The sequence below is a fragment of the Labrus bergylta genome, chromosome 23, assembly GCF_963930695.1.
Source record: "Labrus bergylta chromosome 23, fLabBer1.1, whole genome shotgun sequence".
In the NCBI taxonomy this organism is placed as follows: Eukaryota; Metazoa; Chordata; class Actinopteri; order Labriformes; family Labridae; genus Labrus; species Labrus bergylta.
In genome coordinates, this window is record NC_089217.1 from 10,234,112 (window position 1) to 10,241,771 (window position 7,660).

General features: G+C 39.0%; 1 protein-coding gene across 3 annotated transcripts in view; it reads right to left on the bottom strand.

The window, feature by feature from the left end:
- cald1a (caldesmon 1a) overlaps positions 1-6,507 on the bottom strand; it is a 56,432-nt gene extending 49,925 nt beyond the window's left edge. The window contains exon 1 of one of the 3 annotated variants that reach the window (XR_010665126.1): positions 6,297-6,507. The gene's annotated coding sequence lies outside the window, so the exon portion shown is untranslated. The remainder of the gene's footprint in view (positions 1-6,296) is intronic. The other 2 variants (XM_020639521.3, XM_020639524.3) reach the window with 2 other exon arrangements.
- Positions 6,508-7,660: the final 1,153 nt, after the last annotated feature.

Here is a 7,660-nt window from a genome sequence, read left to right on the forward strand (position 1 = left end):
ACCTCACTCTCGCACAATCAATCATCCACAAAAAACCCATGAAATGTAGATCACGTGAGGAAGAGAGGAGGTTTTTTTTGTTGCCTTTTAAGATAAAAAGCAGGCTGCCTTCTGAATTTAATCATCACCCAGACGAAAAAAAACAACAAGATTTAATAAAAGGAAAAGAATACAAAAGTCCTTTTTATAGCTATGAAACTTCTGGTGAATCCATGCATCTGGAAACTAGCAGATGGTGGGCCAATATGCCAATTACCAACACCGAAAAGCCATGCTGACTATTAGGCAATCTGGCCTTGAGTGATAGCACTTTAAAGTCAGACAAAGACACGACTGAGAGGCTGATCTAACAAACCCTCTTCATCAGAGTGTGACTAAAGCCCAGAGGAATTCAAACACAGCTCTTTCATGCCCACATGACTGCTTCAGTCAGGAGAATCAACATTTGGGAAGAAAGGAAGTAACAATACAATGATCCTGGGAGCGAGGATCATTGAAAAAAAACCCTGTGCATGTATCAAGCACTGAATTTGACGCTTGAAAAAAGTTATTTGAATGTGGTGTGATAATAAAGGTACATTTCAATCTATTATAGGCCAGGGTATGGGCACACTTAATGAGGGGAATACATGAGTATGCAATCTATGTCACCCAAGAGGCAAACAGAGTCTAATTGAGAGGTGAACAAATGCCAGAACATACCAAGAACACGGTAAATATTCCCCTACAGTACTTTTCCATGTCTGCTTGGCTGCATAATGGGAAGCAACAACTGAATACTTTGAATTTACAGCCTCTGGAAATTTGGCTTGAAATGGTAAAAAAATATATGATATTGAAGTTGAGAGTCTCATTAACTATCCACAAGAATCTGAGTTAAAATAAGCAGTGTTCTACACTTTACCATTAAAATCACCTGATTTGATTTGATTTTGACCATTTCTTAAGACTGGGCCTGAGAGGAAGGTTATGTTTTGATTGTCACCTCCTTGTTTTTGTTTGATAACGGCTTAGCATCGCACACAGCAATGTTATGAAGATCTGCATATTGTAGCCCTGTATGTTTGAAACTTCTTAGAAGTTCTTGTGTTCAGAAACAGAGGAGAAGGTAGGAACCCTTACATCTGTAATTTCATAAATTTCAAATTACAGAATGCTCTGTCCTTAAAGATGTGAATGCCTTGCTAAACAATGGCTCTGCCAAATAACCTAACAAAAATAGATACTCAACAGTAGGGCTGTCACATTTTCAATAAAACAACTTTACAAACAACAACAACAAATTTAGACCATGACTTACTAATGTCCCCCCGGCACTTATCAATAATGAGAATAAAACCAACAGCCTGTTAACAATCAGATAGGACTGAATTATTTTTGTATTATTATTATTCACCATAACACAAGTCTATCAACATGCTCTGAATGAGTGCAGCTCTCTTTTTATTAAAATGAATACCTGCTGATGAGAACACTGGTTAACAGTGCACAGAGGTTTGTGGCACACAAATATTTAAGTTTAACCTCAGCCAATTCAAACCCTATATTAAGAGAGCGTACAAAAACTTAAATATAGATAGGTTCCATTTGTATCAAAACTTGTTTCTGATACTTTATAAATGCTAACTAGTAGTATGTATAAAAGACACCACAACATACTGTAAGTAAAAGCCTTTTCTTGATTTAGGTTTCCAGAGGGTTAAAAAATGGCAGGAATTTGGAATGTATATGATAAACCCCCATAACACTCTCACTTCTTTATATCCAAGACCTTCATTAACATCATGAACATGATAAACATCAAGGTATTATACCCTCAAGTGAATTCAGAAGTAATTTCTACAACTTGCTGGCCACCTTCACCCAGTGAATGAGTTAAGAATTCTATTCCAGCACGAGATCTGCCCATTCGTCCAAGCACACCATATTATACAACTTAGTGTGCGGTTCTGGATGTAGTGCATTCAAATTACATGCTATCAAATTCAAAGGCGAGGGGGGGTGGGGGTGGGGGGGAGTACACTGCAGGGCTCCAATCCAGGGCCTGAGTCCCATGAGTACTAGCTGCACGTCAATCACAATCACCTCAAATGATCCGAACCCTGTCCTGTTCCTGCTGTCTTTCAGAAGACACAAACCTAAAACCTACACTAACTTTATTCCACGTAACTGGAGGACACTGACGACATTGATAAAATGGAACTAACAAGTTTTGCTTGTTGGTCTGCAGGTATGGTGGGGACAGCATCTCAAAAAACAAGAAAAAACTCTCTTCTTAGAATAAACAAATCTGCATAAACTTAAACAAAGGGGGAAAAAGCTAGAAGACAGGAAACATGCTTGACATAGTTTCATTGGTCTGTTATGAGAAGAAACCAGAAAATAGCTCTGGCACCTGTTGTGCAGAAACAATGTATGTTTGGACAGGCATTTCAGCATGCGATCACTGGAACCTGAACCACATTTGGAAAATCCCAACAGTGAACACAGTATAGGTAAACATCTATTCAAAAAAGGACAGAATGGCCGGATCATTTGTGCTAGAAAGTTGCCTCGGCCAGTTTTCCATTCGATTCAAATTCAGTTTGCCACTCAGTTGGCTGCCTTTGCTCAGTGGTGGTAAGAAACTATTGCGCTGCAAGGAAACTCTGGATTCTTGCTTTGGAAATTGATACTGCGGTTGATTATGAGTATCTTGGATCAAAACTATGACAAAACAACCACAGTTGCTGGATGCATGTTAGCACATAACTGTACACAGACGGATTCATGAATGCCCCTTGCTTTAGCAAATGTTGATCATGATGAGAATGCAGCTGAATAATTACCATATCCAAAGTTTTGCTTTAATCATGTTCAAGAGAGAGGGGAGAGAGTGAGAGGGAGCCAGCGTACAGTAACTAGAAGCCTTTACCGCACTGTGTAGTCCAGAGCCAGACTCCGGAAATGCATGGCAGTGTTCCCTACATCCTGCCAGCCCAGCCCTAACCCTGGCCCTGGCTCTCGCCCCACACTGCCAAACCCCTGTTATCACTCTGTGCAATTACCTTCAGTTTCTTCTGAACCCATATCATACTGTGCCAGTTATAAAACTCCCCCTCTGCACACACTGCAAAGCACTACATGCATTATAATCTAAAGTCTGCTGTATTCAGTGTGGGTTCAGTGTGGGTTTTGGACTGAAAATAGCTGAGCCAGAGAATATGCATGAGAAAATGTATGCAAAAACTGAAAAAAAAAATCTTGATGGAGGGATTTTCAACAGGGGGTGCTTGTAAGTCAGGAAATACGTGTGCTGTTGCTATGGAGTGGTTGGAGACATTGAGAGCCTAAGCTGATTTGACTGAGTAGATGACATGATGACATGAACAAATTATATACGTACACATTTTGAATCATGTATAATACCAGTTCATTACCAGCTATACATCATTTATAGTAATTTTCATTCAATTTCATTATAGCCTGATAATTCCAGTGTCAGGTTTTAAACGTGTTACATAACACCAATTTTCCACAAACCTTTAGCCCAAGATATAATTTCCAATGTTCAAAAGACCCCATAATCATACCATGGGCTCCTAAATGATTTCACAATCCAAACATCAATGGAGATAGAATTAATGAATAAATCATATTCTGCAGAAGTTGTTTTTGTGCCTCAAAGCCAAACACAGTATGATACAGTTCATACAGTATGAGTATGATTACAAAATTCAGAAGGTTTCTTATTTCAGGGGTTTGAGGCTTCAGAAAGAAAATGCTGCCACCTTTATCCACTCATAATGGGCCTTCATTAGCATCAGTAAAGTGTATATTTGTAAAGACACAAACTATGAAAAGTCTATACAGCTGTGTGAAGGCTGACTGACAGCTTGTCCATCTGGGATCATTACGAGGCAAATGAGATGCACATACAGATAAGTAAAGGGTAAAAATAGTGAGCCAAAAGTTATGAATTTTTGAAGAGATTCACAGTATGCTCTATTGCGTCAATAATATTTTGACTTTTAAAATGGTGACCTAAAATAACTACATAAGCAGTGGAAATAGATGTCTAAAAATGGTGAATTAGCGGTTGAAACATTAGCAAAAGGACATTACAAAGGGGTGGGAATAGCTAATAGAAACAGATAAAGGCTTAAACTAGCTTAAAGTTACAGAACAACATTTGAAATAGTCTCTAGTATTGGATACATGTTCTAAAGAGTTAGCTTAAAGACATTTATTAGATAAATAGTTGATATGTTTGCTGAAAGTACACATCTTAAGTGATGGATAAATGGTTGAAACAGTTAGCGACAAGGAACGCACATTCATAAAATGATGATTTGGCTGCTAATATATGGCTCAAATAAACTACATCTTTTGTAACTCCTACCAAAGTCAACTTGACCAAACCAACCTCAAACCTTAAAGTTAAATTGTAAGGACACTAGGGTTGAAAACAGGCACCTGTCACTCGCCAAATATTGGTGTTTTTTTTTTGCATTGGCGGGTGAATTTGCTCAACCCACCAGCCATAGTGGCGGGTAAATAAAAGTTAAGTGACAGAGTGTTTTGTAACAACAAATAACGTACATTGAATCCTGCTCTTCTTGTTCCACTATGACTTATTGAGCTGAGCCAAGCAGTCTTGCATGCTCACGGACCACAGAGCTCCGCCTCCTCCTCGCATCAGTGTTTACGCCGATAAACTATGCGCTGAAATGGCTTGACTTGTTGCTGAGCGCAGCACTGATTAGCATCTCCATTACAACAGATTAACCTGCTGAATGTGTATTTAATATGATGTCTCACTGTCTTAAGTCCAAGATGATTCAAAGAAGCGGGCTGTGGCGGTGACTCACGGTGAGAGGAGAACTCCCTAAAGCGTTATCGAAAATCATCACTTATTGTAGCTCAGATAAAGCTGCGTTCATTCAATGATAAACACATTCTATATCTGACAAGTTCTTCACAATAAAAGTTCCAGGTTTAAATGTTGATGCCAGGATGGAGACATTTTTCTATAAAACCTATAGAAACACTTTAAGCAAATTTGATGGTGAGCACAAAAATGCACTTTGATTCACATAGCTGTACTGTGTGGATACACCAGACAAAAATGTTCAGAACCACTCCAGTGGGAACTGTTATGCACTACATTCCTGAGGCCATTCCAATCACCTGTCACCAGGTTGGATCTGCACCTTATAAGGAGTGGAAGGCATTCTCCACAAGTTTTCCAAAAACAACTTATCAGATACAGTTTCATGGGCAATTACTATACTGTCTCTGCCTGAAAGCACTCAAAAAAGAAAAGAACCTACCCTCTGAAGCTCCCTCCCTCTACACGCTCCCATTTTCCATGCTTCCACTTCACGGATACTACTATGTAATAAAGCTGAGATCAAAAGACTCGCTGGGCAACTAAAGTACAACGAAAATTGAAGAGTGCCTTTTGCCTTGGGGTGGTTGGATTGCAAAGAATGTGATACCTTGATAGGATGAGAGGTAGCTTCATGTGTGTGAGTGTGTGTGTGTGTGTGTGTGAGCAGGACAGCTTTTTGCAAAACTGCCCTATGGCTTTGTCTGCAGGATGTGTTAAAAGTTCATACAATGGAGGGCAATTACCTTTAGCCTATATCTTTTTTAAAGGATTGTGGTGTGTTGGTACCCTTATGGACCCTTTACATGGATACATGTCACCATGTCACATTTCAACAGTTGTAGCCTATTCATTTTTTACAGACTATGTTTGAAAACACTTTTTTTTTTATGTGGGTTTTAGGGGATTTGATTAACGGACAAAAGAAGTGATGTCAAATGGTAAAATATTTGCTGCATTTGCCCAGAAGAGATAAGCAATGAGAAACTTGGATAACTGGGATTTTTTTTTTTTTTTTTTTGGACCCGTTTCTCCCCACCCTCGTCCAGAAGGAGGGGGCGCGCATTACAGCAGTGGACAAATGCTTTTCTTTGTGTTGTCCCGCGGTTGACAAAGCATTGACATGACAGCGCCACTACTCGAAGCTTTGGGATCGCGATCACAAGTTTACTTTGCTTCACTGATCTGCGGACGCATAAAAGAGGGAGCGGCGCAAAGCCAAGATATCCTGAAAAGTATCATCATCATCATCAGCAGCAGCAGCAGCCCATGCGCACAACCGAGACCCATAATGTGATCATCTCCCATCGTGGAAAAAATGCATCGAGTTTGTAATTCGCAAAAGCATCAGTAAACCTTGTTGTAAAGGTGGTGTATTAGATTATAAGAGTTTAGTTTGCAGGGAGTGAAAAGTTTTTGCGCTTACCTGCGGATCTTTACGGGACAAAGTAGAGCTCTTGGGTCGAGTATGTGAGGAGAGGGAGCCAGTCTGCAGTCAGTCCTCCACTACACTCAATGATAAAACCAAACTGAATACCCACGCAAGCCCCTCCCTTTAAGACATAATCACATATCTACTCTATGTCCGCTCCAGACATGCTCCAAAAAACGCCAAACTACAGCTCAGACTGCAAACACGAAACATTCACCGAGCATGTCTAAGTCAAAATGGAAAAAAAAAAAAAAAGTAAGCGCTGTGAAAAGTTTGTGGAGAAGTTTCTAAAAAAAAAAAAAAAAAAAAAAAGTGAAAGTGACTTTGGGGAGAAAAGTGCCGTCTTTGGTTTTCCTTTCCGGGGGCCTCTGAAAGAAAAAAAATCTGTCAAGAGCGATCATATGAAATGTTAATCTTGGACAAATAGGAAGGCTGCATTCTCACAGACAGGCCAACGTGCCTTAAAACGTGTGTTAATGTGCTGGTAACTCAATAAAAAAGTTTGAAAGTACTATTTGTCATATAACAATATCATTCAAAAATATGCCTACAAGTTTTGCCTCTCAGTACAAAAATACTTCCTGCAAACACAGAGAAAGCATGTCAAGGTTAATACAAGCAAATACGAGAATTGATAAGTTCTGTAAGGATGGAAGAAAGGATGGAAGGAATGAGTGAGTGAATTAAGGAAGGAAGGACTCTATTGTATTAAAAATACTTATCCATGTCTTGTCTAAAGAGGTTGGCTGAGAATGACATTTATTTCAACAAGGCCAGCTAAAACTGGAAAATGTTTTATGAGTCTTAAGTTCTCTAATATTTTCATACAAAATAAATTATTAATATCCAGCTCCTGTTTAACAAAGGTTGCCAACGTTTCATTAGCAGCCTGGGATGTAATTCTGTAGGTTCTTTGGTCGTACCAGGTTGTTATAGCCGACATAAAACTTCCTCCAAAACAATAGAGCTGCGAACTTCATCAGACTACTGTACTGATTCCTCTGTCCAAAATGTGTTTTCTTATTGACCTGTGGATTATCCAGCTATATTGTATTGCACACTGATTCTGAAAAGAGATTGGTGCTGATGTAATTAATAAACCTTCAAAACCTGAAAAAAAAAACACAGCAAACTTACAGATGGATAAGCCAAAGGTTATTCAACGATCAGTTATTTAAGTAATTATTTGAATTAAATAATCTTTTTTATAGCCAGGAAGGGCAGATTCTATAAAACATAGAGGACACTTGGTAACCACCCTGCAGCCGTAATCTCACCAGACAATAATACCTCAATAACTCATGTTAAATGATCTCTCACATATGCTGTCAGTGTTGTTTAGAAATCTCATAAATAGT